This window comes from Porites lutea, chromosome 2, assembly GCF_958299795.1.
Source record: "Porites lutea chromosome 2, jaPorLute2.1, whole genome shotgun sequence".
Taxonomy (NCBI): Eukaryota; Metazoa; Cnidaria; class Anthozoa; order Scleractinia; family Poritidae; genus Porites; species Porites lutea.
Window position 1 is genome coordinate 37,649,842 of NC_133202.1, and position 11,643 is coordinate 37,661,484.

Here is an 11,643-nt window from a genome sequence, read left to right on the forward strand (position 1 = left end):
ATGAAGGAAAGAAATAATTTGGCTTAGGTCGCCTTTCGTGACTTGCCAGTATCCCGAAGGATTTCGCTGGTTAACAAGCCATCCTAAACCACGAGTGGAAAAATTCAAGGGCGACAAATTTGGCAAGGAATTCTGATTCCAACGTTCTTCAGAGGAAGCAAATCGATTAAAAACCGATACAGATTTTGTACAATCTGATTGGTCGGCTTTGAAGTGGGAGTGCCACAGGCATCCCACGGAACAATCTCCTTATGTCATTTGAGGCCTTCTCGTCACGCAATGCTCTTCTTGCGTGACAATAAAAAAGGCTAAGTGTAGCCTGCGTGGCAAGCGTACGGGAAGATTTCATTTTACTGTTTTAGCCTCCGTTGAAGACGTTGAAGGTTTGTGTTGCAAACCGAAATATCGGGCAGATATAATTCACCATTTTACTTTGGTTTGCTGTCTTCATTTTTTCTATCTCTTTTCTTGCCGTAAGGATCAGTTTACTGTTTTAATTTTAAAATTTGATATTGAAGATTTTACTGATCCAGGTCTACTTAAGATCCAGCTGACCATCACTTTTTTGTCGTTGTGGTTTTTGTCTTAACAAGTACTACGCGCGAGAGACAAGGGTTCCCTTCCGTCCTTCCTCGCGAGCCCTTCCCGCTTCCCATGTGCCTCAAATCCCCTTTCCCTTCCCTCTCAAACGCCTGCCACCCAGGCTAGCCTGGTGAGACTCAGTCAAAGTTATCTAAAAACGGTTAAAAATTGGCCACCAATGCGCTATACATAAGACGTACTGCTCTGTCATGAACTGACTCGCCAGTTCTTGCCCAGTTCTTGTTTGAGTTCAGATCCTTTTGCATAGCAGATATTAGTATATTCCCATTGGCTTTCTTCTGGCAACACAATGACATCCATAAATGAGGGGATAAATATTTCTGGGGTTAACAGCTTTCTCAATGTCGCATACGGTGGATTTTGAGAGCTCTGTCGGGGCTCTGTCGTATGTGCTGATCATGATCATTTTTATTTTGGAACAGGAGTGGCCTGATTGGTCAGTTGGCGTCGTCTAAAATCCATGCTCTTGCACAATATATGTCGTAATTTTACTTTTTAGCGTTACTAGCGTTGGGTTCTTATAAGCGTTCATAATTTGTGTAGTGTATTGCAACGTGTACGTGGCCTTTAGTGTCTCGCTTGTTTCTGCGCTTTTTCGCCGCCCTAAACCCCTTCTTACAACCAACGTAAGCACTGCAAATGAGATAAGGAATAAATCGTGCGATATGAGGGGCCTTAATCTTCAAACTGAGGAAAAATAATTTGATATTTTTCTCGCAGGTTGTTTCACGGGTGCGTTCTTTGTCACTGGGATCTTTGAAATCCTCAGGTGTAAGCTTCCTCTGTGGTGTTTTTTCTTTTCCTGTTTCTTGATTGTGTTAAGCCTGCGCTTATGTTTCGGTGGCTAACTCGTTTGTATTTTTTGTGACATTTTTAGGTGGTTAATCCAGAGACTCAGGTAAGTATGCATTTTAATTAGCTCATTTAATCTTATACCATTACAAACTTTCAAGATTGCTTTTCCATGAACTGATATTTAGTCACAGTGAGTCTGGGTTCGTCCATTAGTCACAGATTCCTGATTTGCCTTAAAACTTGGCTCGCTTCCGGGATTATCCAATGTTCATTGAACTCCTCTCGCGAGTAATTGTTGAATTGCAAAACAGTCAGTTAGAAGTGTATTCGTATAAACTTATACATGTATTTCTTGTGCTAAGGCAGTCATGTGTGACGCTTGACATATTGGTTTACAAACGTTTTAAAGAAAATAAAATCGAGTCACGTTCAAATATAGAAACTCCGTGTGCAATGAAGAATCGACTTTGACATCGTGGTGTGACAGTGAATAACAGCTGATGATCGCGTGTCCTTCGCAAGAATTAACTGAAGCATTATAAGCTTTACGTCTCTTCCAGCATTTCGTTTATGTTAATTTTCCGTGAAAAACAAACGTCGTGCAAGAGAACTCGCAAATGAATTACGAAATAATACAGTTTCAAGAGGGCTTTGCAGAGTTTTTCACCTCATGATTCTCAGACATAATTTCCTTTTTTAAAAGGTAATGGTTGGTTGGGCATTAATAAATAATTTCACCGTTTTAATACTCCAATCAGATTTCCAAAACACTGAAACTTGGCTTTTTTACTCTGTTTCTTGATGGTGTTGTACTCCATCCAGAAAATTTCTTACTCCCTCATGGAGGAGAGTTTATTGATTTGAGCCAACCACGTCTCTTTGCCTTTAATTTATACCCTTTGCCTCCTCAAAGTGTGTACTGACCCTCCTTTGAGTGTTTTTGGATAATTTATGGAACCACACGTCATTTTGTAGGTCACTGAGCAGAAGGCACGGAATGAAGATGCAGGTCAATTCACTGAGCTAGTGAGAGACTTCCTAAACCCAAAAGACTTCTACAATGCCTTGTGTATGCATGGCATGGATTATTTTTGTGGGGTCCCTGACTCCCTGCTTAAAGACTTTTGTGCCTATGTGACAGCTGTCACTCCAAAGTCACGTCATGTCATAACAAGTAATGAAGGACAGGTGGTTGCTCTGGCCGCTGGTTATCACATGGCAACTGGAAAAGCAGGGGTGGTTTATCTTCAGGTAATAGTGATCAGCTATTTCTTTCTTCCTTCTTTGATTTTGCCCTTTGTTTCTTTATACATACATATGTACATAAGATAACTCAAGAATATCCTATCTCATTATTACAATGATACAATTTCCTGTGATATTGTGGGATGTTCGAGGGCCTTGCTCGCTAGGTTTAGAGGTACCAGGTATCTGAGTTTGCATCTTGGTATTCTTTATTCTTCACAGCAGCTCATATGTTTTCTTCTACTGCATCACTTATAACCAAATTCGTTGTATCATGCTGCAAGTTTGCAAACTTCAAAATGGGTTTTCTGTACCGTCAATCGTTTGAGTGGGGGTGGAGTTAATGCAAATCACAATGCAAGGCAACTCACCCAGCTTGGCCCGTTAAAACAAAATTGAAAATGACCCTAAACTGCTCAAGAAAAGCGAAGGAAATCGTGATGATGAGTGGAATTTTTGTTGAGGGCAGGAGGCAGACATTGCTTTATTCTTGCAAGAGACAAGAATAAGAAAGATCATAAAAAGCTTAGAAGAAAACTTTTCGATCATTGCCTGAAACAGTGTGAGACAGGGTGATCAAAAGCAGCGAACCTTGAAACACAGAAACAAACCAAGTGGATCGAAATGCACCAATCACAAGTAAACATATGTTTCCTAAGAGGTCTGCTAAGATGATTGACGGAACAGAAAAACCCAAATCTCCTTCGAAGTTTGAAAAACGCGCAGCGTGATACAACAAATTTGGCTATAACAAGCTCTACTTAACATAATTACAACATCCCAACTCCACACCACTACCAAAAAAACTGTGCCAAATGTAGTGAATGTAGTGACGTAATGTGTGAATGTGGGTACAACTTTGGGCTTGCTGACCATGAGAGTTACAAACTTGCTTCCTTAAGTGACTTAAACTAATTTCCTGTTGATGACCAAAGTGAAATAAACAAACTTATAAGCTTAATAATGTCAAGTACTAGAAAACCAATGGAAACTTGATAGCTAAACTAACAAGGCTCTACCTTAAACCAAAACAGGAACTGTGTGATCTGATGTAGGTAACAATCAAGGTCAGTAATCATCCCAAAACGTGCCCCCTTCATGGACTGACACTCAGATTTAATAAATGACACGTGTTAAAAAAGCTACTTAAAAAAGGTCATAAAATTGAAAAACCTGTTGATTCAAACACCGATTAACCTTAATCTTCAAACCTAATAACAACAAAACTCTAAGCACATGTGAAACTTCAAGTATAACATGAAATAAACTAAAAACAACCTATAAAATACTTCACAACAATACGATACATATCGTAATATAAGGGCCACAAAATAATTAGCAATAAAAATTATTATATTTATAACTTTGTTCGACAAGACTGTACTGTGTTCAAAGCTGGGGAGATCTCATGTTTTGCTTGTCGGGCACACCAGACTTTACTACTGGCCTGGTTCAGATGCCAAACTTTTCATGATTCGAATTAAGGCTAAATTGATGATTCATATGCCGATCTTAATTGCAGCTGAACTAAATTCAAGAGGAAAAAAAATGCTTATTTCAGTCAAACTTCTTACAAAATACTTTATATTTGATATATAAATTAGGGTACATGACAATTTTATCGTCTGAATCATCGTTGTTTCAATTAGTCAATCCAAAGTCAAAATTCCTGACTGGATTTGGGGGGGGGGGGGGGAAGATTGGTTGAGCTGTTCCAAATTAAAATTAGGCATTCCTAATTGTTTCAGACATCAAACTTTTCATGTACTTAATTCAATGTATTAGTTTTGGCGACCTCATGAAAAGTTCAGCATCTGAACCAGGCGATAGTAACAAATAAGTACCAAGAAAATTTTTGTTCCCCATCTTGTCTGCTACATTGAATAAGATGGGAATTAACAATCCGAAGCAAGGGTGGCTTACTTTTTTAGATTTGTTTCCATTGTAAATTATATAGTAATGTGGGATTTGGCTAAGGAATATTTATTTTTAAGAAGTGATTTCTTAGAATTTGTTGTGGTAACACAATTTATTGTATCAGACTATTGCATCATCTTAAGTCAAATATCAAAAGGGATATTCACATCATGGGAAGAAACATCACAGTTACCAGTTTGAACATTGCTAGTATCTGTAGGTGCACCAGGAAGTCGGTGGAATGTTTTTGTCTCTCTGCATGGAAGCAATGATTAAAGAGTTTTAACTAATAACTGCAGCATACTATTAGATGTAAGATTAGAGGAAATAAAAAAAATAGTTATGGGGGGTGAGTAATAACTGTCAAGGAATGGAGTGGTTTTAGGGGTGTTGTTGCTTTTTTTTCAGTAAACGGTTTACAAGTAATGGCCATATGTACATTTATTTATGTATAATATACAGGCCACTCTTAGCATGTAACTGTCATTTTATAGCAGTTTGTCATAAATGCTAGTTACTTAGCACTGTCCTATTAGAACCTAGCTTTTTTCTTTCCACTAGAATTCTGGACTAGGAAACATAGTCAATCCTCTGATGTCCCTAGCTGTGCCAAATGTGTACAGCATCCCCATGCTGTTGTTAGTAGGGTGGAGAGGAGAGCCTGGAAAAAGAGACGAACCACAGCACATGATACAAGGGCAAGCTACACCTGGCATACTTGGTATACTAACTTCTCTTTATCCATGTACATGTCACCCTACAAAATTACTGTATTCTGTCCAAGTTTGAAGTCATTATACAAGGCTTTTTTTAAAGTTTGAATTTGGAGCACTTATATTTAGAGCGGCTTATTATCAGAATTTTAAGACCTTTCTAATGCTATGACTCTCCTCACTTTCAAGATTAGCAGCTTTAAGAGGCTACTACTGTCAGGTTTATTTAAATTGCAGGGCTTCTGATATTTTGCGCGGTTGCGGACCCGCGAAATTCCCTAAAAAACGCGAAATACCGCGAAAATACCGCGAAATCGGCGGATTTTTCCGCGAATTTGCCCCTGAAAATCCCGCAAAATTTTGCTTTTTTTTCCGTGTAATATCAGAAGCCCTGAAATTGTTAGGGTACAAAAAATTAATGTCAACTTCACAGGCAAAAAACTGAAAATTAATGCTGGTAGCTGATTACAATCCACAGCATTTTAGTTATGTGCTAGTGACATGGTTTAACTGGTGTACAGACTCCAAGAATACTGAACACAGTAACTTGTTCACTGAAAACAAATTACAGTTTTCTCATATTTTTTTACACTACACCTGAGTCTTTTACCATCTTTCTGGAGGGTCATACTTTCCCGGAGTTGCTAAGTGACAAACTAGTTGAAAATTGATGCGTTATAATAACTTTTTAGTAAGGGCAGATGTGTAAATAATACCCTTTTCATTTACATGCATGAGAACTCAATTTGAACAGCTTGGGAGATACTTTCCAGAAGCTGTTATTACCATTGTACCCCACTATTCTTACTATAATTAATGTGACAGTGTTTGTAAAACTGAACAAACTGTTGAATCACAGAACTGCAGACCTTTTCACTTTTGATGTTTTTGTTTGTGATTTTTTTTTTTCAGCATCGTGTGGTATTCCTTTCCAAGTATTACCTGATTACCAGGAAGGTGCTGAACAGGTAAGAAATTGAAATAAAGTTTATCTGAAGAGTATGTAACAGCAAAAACAAAAACAAAAAAAAGCTGCACATTCTTTCATTAAAAAGGGGTTTCTAAGGGGTCTGTTACTGGTGTCAGAAGTGATATCTGCCAAACATAACTGTGAGTTTTGTTAGTGATATTCTTGCATCATAATAAAATGCAAGGATCAGGAGAATATGTATACAGGGGTGGCCAGAGAGATCCTTTAATTTCTTTACTGTTAACCATTCTTCTCCACATCAGCATTATAGGATTTAATGTAAGGTTTGAGAAAAGGTTTCTTTGATGCCCGCCCTACCTCTTTTAATCTTATTTACTCAAACTGCATGGTAAAATTTGTTTATTGTACTCAGTTATTTTACATAGGTAAACTTTGACTTAAAATGTAAGAAAGAAAACTGTTGATTGCCATGATGTTTGCTGACTGACACATTATTTGACATTTTTTCAGGCTTTGTATGTTGCCAGAAAGCATATGGAAACATCTAAGGGACCCTACTGTCTTCTAGTGCGGAGGCAAAACTTCTTACCATACAAGCTTGAAAAAGAGCCAAATCTGTTAGTACTTTAACTTTCAATTTTTTTAAAGTATGATAATTGTTATTGGAACCTACAGAACAGGAAGTTACAAATTTAAATCACCGTGTGACACAAAATTTTATTATTTGGCATTTTTGCAATTTTGTCTTGTTTTTCCATTTTTTTTGTGTGTGTAATTTTTTTTGTATCTAGTTTTTGAATTTACATATTTTTATGGTCAACAAAAAGGTGTCCCCCCTTAAAAGTTAAGTTTAATAAAAGAAAACAAAGTGTTGTACTTCCAACTAAACACAACCGTCTGAAAATTGCCAAAATAAATCTCCAGCAACAAAAACTACCTAAAAAGTACTACCTTTTGGCCATCCCAATGACAGTTCTGCTATTGTTTTCACCTCAATTAAGCAGCCATCATGCATCTGATTCATTAATTTCTTGGCTTTATTTTAAGAATATGGTGAAAGAAAAATAGCAGTCCAAAAAGAAGGTGACAAGGGGGTGGCTCCCCAAAATATCTCCTGCTGCGTAATATGTTACAGTTAAACCTCTCATTCAGCAACCTCTCTTCACAAACTATTAATTTGTCCTAACAGTCAATCTAGGTACATTTACTCTTTATTTAGTAAGCTCTTCGCAACAGCGTCCTGTCATCAAATGCAGTCTGGTGACTAAAGCACATCTCATATAAGGCTGAAATTTACCTTTCTGCAACAGCCATTTAGAGGCCAACTATTGAACACTTGTATGTTGCAGTAGGTCAAAATGAAATTTAACTTAAAATGGTTTCAGCCTAGTTTGATTCACAAATTATCCTTTTTCTCTTAGCCCTAATTATTCATGATCATAACTAATTGGGGTTTGGAAGTCAACGTTAGAATCAGCATTCTGAGGTTGAAACGATTTTGATGTGAAGTTCAGTGTGACCTACATATATACAAACTCTTTTTTGGCATTCTACTGGTAAAAATTTGAAAGAAAAGCTCTATTACAAAAATTTTAATTTTAACAAAAATCAGTTGGGAGTGAAGTTTACTCTCTCCTATTGTCAATTGAGTGTACTCAATTTGTGATCATTTTTGTTTTTCTCTTGGTTAGTTACCCATTGAACAGGGAAGGAGCCTTGCAAGTCATTGTGGATTCCCTAAAAGACCGTGATGTGGTCGTTGGTACAACTGGCATGCTGTCGCGGGAGCTCTTTGAATACAGGGTTGCCAAGGGTCATGGCCATGAGAAGGATTTTTTGACTGTCGGATCTATGGGTCATGCATCAGCTATTGCATTGGGTATTGCCCAGTTTAAACCCAAAAGACAGGTATCATGATTATTTTCTCTGCTCAGTAGCACTTGAATTACTTAAGGCTGAAGGAATAAATATTTTGACATAGAATTTTCACTCTTCAAAATAAATTCTGTCACTTTTGCTAAGTTACCAGTAGAGGTAATACATGTACAGTCTGCTTTCTGCCATTCATTATCTATTTCAAAGCATTTGTTGAAAAAAGCTTTGGACTTTCATCTCATCTGATGTCATGCATTTGGACCTTCTATCACATATAGTCTTATCGTGTGCATTTCAACCTTCTATCATGTGAAAAATACATTAGTAAAGGACAGCATTATTGCAGCAACAGAGTTTTCATGGTTTGAAAAAAAAAACTTTAATTTTCAGCTTGTCCTTCTGAAACATAAGAAGGCCTGAAAGTTACTTGCTTTAACTGTCTTGTTTTTTCTCTTATTTGTATTTTGTGGTAAATCAAATAAAGTGCTTGAAAGTTATTGGAGAGGAATTTTTTGAGCACTGGTTTTGACCTTTCATCTCACCCTCGCTCCCCAACCTTTGGTTATTGGTACATGTAGTTGATGCTAAATAAATAGCAGGAACATGTTATTTAAGAGGTCTAAATTGTTACTGTTGTGTTTTTATTGGTAAGGTATTTTGCATTGATGGTGATGGTGATCATGCACATGGGTGCCCTTGCCACTATTGGACAAAGTGAAGTACCAAACTTCAAACACATTTTAATCAACAATGGCTGCCATGATTCAGTAGGAGGACAACCCACAGTTGGTTTTAGTCAAACTTTTGATTTTCTGGAAATCGGCAAAGCATGTGGATATAGATCAGTAAGTCTGAGGATGCAGTGTACAAAATGTTATTATTTTTTAATTTTTAAGTTGAGTTATTTCTTCTACCAGTTTTATCAAATCACACGGACTTGACTGATCAGGGAATTAACAGGACAGTGCAAAAGAACTAACTTTATACCTAATGATAATGGTAACATGATATTCCTGTTAGGCTCAGCATGCAAAGAAAGTAGTGTCCAATAGCCTCGGGCTAGTGGATTTTGCTATCAGGCTAGTAAATACTGTTTTTAACTTGCCCGATGGGCCAGTGATATTTTTTGAGGAATTCGACTAAGAGAAGTCTGAACTGAAATCAATTCTGCTAGTCAAGAAGTTTTTTGGGCTAATTGAAATATAATGATGTCTGGGCTAGTAAATATAAATGCTAGCTTCAGCTTGCCCAAATGGTTTTTGCATAAGCTGAAAAATGATTTTCTTTGCACCCTGAGGCTGTTAACAGAGGTAAAACACCCACAAAATATGGGTGCAGAGTGGAGGAGTGATGATTTCACAAAAACCAAACTAATGTAAATAATGATGGGATTATGGCTAGGATTGTCAAAGAAAGAACACAATGATGATTACCCACTTGCCAAAAAATCACAGGGTTATTGTAAAATGGTGCTGAGGTGTAGGGGGTAGGGATGTTATGCTTTGATGAGTCCTCCCCAATACAAATTATTTTAAAATTAGCTTGGATTGCAAGGCATACAATCCAGGTCAAATTTAGAAGGATTTCCTTGGTGGCGTTAGAGGCTGAATAACGTCGCTTCCATCTCACCACCAATTTGCACAATGGTTATTTTTGGCAAGCGAACACTTTTCTTCCTGTTCTTTCTGACAATACCAATCAATCTCACAATTTCCCAAATTCAAATTTTTTTGGATGTTACATCCCTTCTTTACTCCCACTTGCATGTCCCTTTGTTTAACCCATTCACCCCTGAACCGCCCGTAACCGCCCGTGCGGATCCAGGTCCTTTCTACCCTTTGTGACGTCATCAGTTTTAACGGTCAAGGACAACTTTCTTCGGTAACTTGTGCAGAGTGAAGAGATCTTTCAAACCATACCAGAATGACCACAATTCAGTCAAGGACACCGGAGAAAGAAGCAAAAAACCACGTGACAAGGACCTGAAAATCTCCATGAAAATCTTGTTCCATTACCCACCTACCTTTCCTTTCACCTAATCCTAAGATCCTAAAAGCTTTCCTAAAAACTCTTCCCACCAAAATCAAGCCTACTAAATGCCCAGCAAGAGAAAAAAAAAATGAGGCAAGAAAAGCGAAAAAAGAAGGGAGGAGAGAAAGCGAAAAGTAAAAGTCAAGACTGCTGTGTCACTTTTAAACCCAAAAACTATCTCGAAATTTTGCTTTCTGCGCATGCCCGAACTTCGCAAGCTGATATTTTGCATCTGGATCAGAAGGCCGCCAAGTGTACGACCTGTAGACCGGTTTGTGGTAAGTTTTAGCTCTTTATAGCACGACAGTGACCAGAAAACCACTCGACTAGCTTCAAAACGCGTTTTTCGGCAAAATCTCCAGGAGCGAATGGGTTACTTTTGAAGCTTAGGTTTTAAAATATTAAATTAAATGTTATTGTTAAATGGTCTCCTCTCAAATTATGCACATGTGTATGTAAAACTCATAAGATGGTTCGTTGATTTCTGTTTCTTTGTTCAGGTATTAGCAGCTGAACAACCAGAGGAAATAACTGAAGCTATTGAACTCATGAGAAGCCTGGAGGGTCCAGTCCTCCTGGAGATCAAGACAAACAAGGGTGGAAGAAAAGACCTGGGGCGACCAACAAGATCTCCAATCCAAAATAAGAAGGACTTCATGCACTTCCTAGCTATCGACCACTAATTTCAATAACTCTTTATGGTAGACTGAGTATTTTTCCATCAGGTCTATGAATGACTTGGGTTTTGCCATGTACAGAATCAAGAATTGCAAAATATCAGGTATTTACATGCCTCTCACTAAGGAAGTTCAAGATTTGAACTATGAGTAATGGACCAAGTTTTTCCCTCTGTCTCTTGGCCCAGTTGTGTGGGTCATAAATCCAGAGGAAGAAATAGGGTCCCATAACCTAAGATTAGTAAGATATTTGTTGTATCTCTGAGTATGATCATTAGGCGAGAAAGAATGCTTTCGGCTTTTCAGGAGAAAAAAGCCCTTGGAATGATCAATCAAGATGTGCTGTTCAACTGTTTGCACACTTCATGTGCATACCTTTAACACATCATCAACAGCTGAAAGCTGGTTTCTATAAATTCAACAATCGTAGCAACAGTAGCAAGCTTAGCACTTGAAAAAATTTTGAATTACAGTATTTTCTTTGGCGAGCAGAAAAAAGTGTGCTGTATGTTCAGTTTAGACCTGTTGCTTTTTTTTTATTATTATTTTCTTGTTTCCTTTGTTGTTGTCTTGGTTGCTGGAGCTTGGCAGTTGCAGTATGCCGCAAATCAATTCTTGATATGTGACGATTTTGTTGAAAAACTAATGAAAGAGGCCTGACAGAAACTACATCCTCAAGGTACCCATACAGAGGCTCTGTAATGGATGCAATGATTATTGCAAAGATAGCTGACTTCCAGTGATCAAAGTGATCATCATATAAAACCAGGCTTAGCAGTTGACTCAATCATCACTAAATCATATGTATTGTACTATAATTGTAATTAGCCTTAGGTGTTTATAATTTTTGGTTTAA

At 37.6% G+C, this 11,643-nt stretch overlaps 1 pseudogene; it reads left to right on the top strand.

Annotated features, from left to right (window-relative positions):
- The first annotated feature begins 892 nt into the window (after nucleotides 1-892).
- LOC140926154 (phosphonopyruvate decarboxylase-like) lies at nucleotides 893-11,134 on the top strand (annotated as a pseudogene).
- The last annotated feature ends 509 nt before the right edge of the window (nucleotides 11,135-11,643 follow it).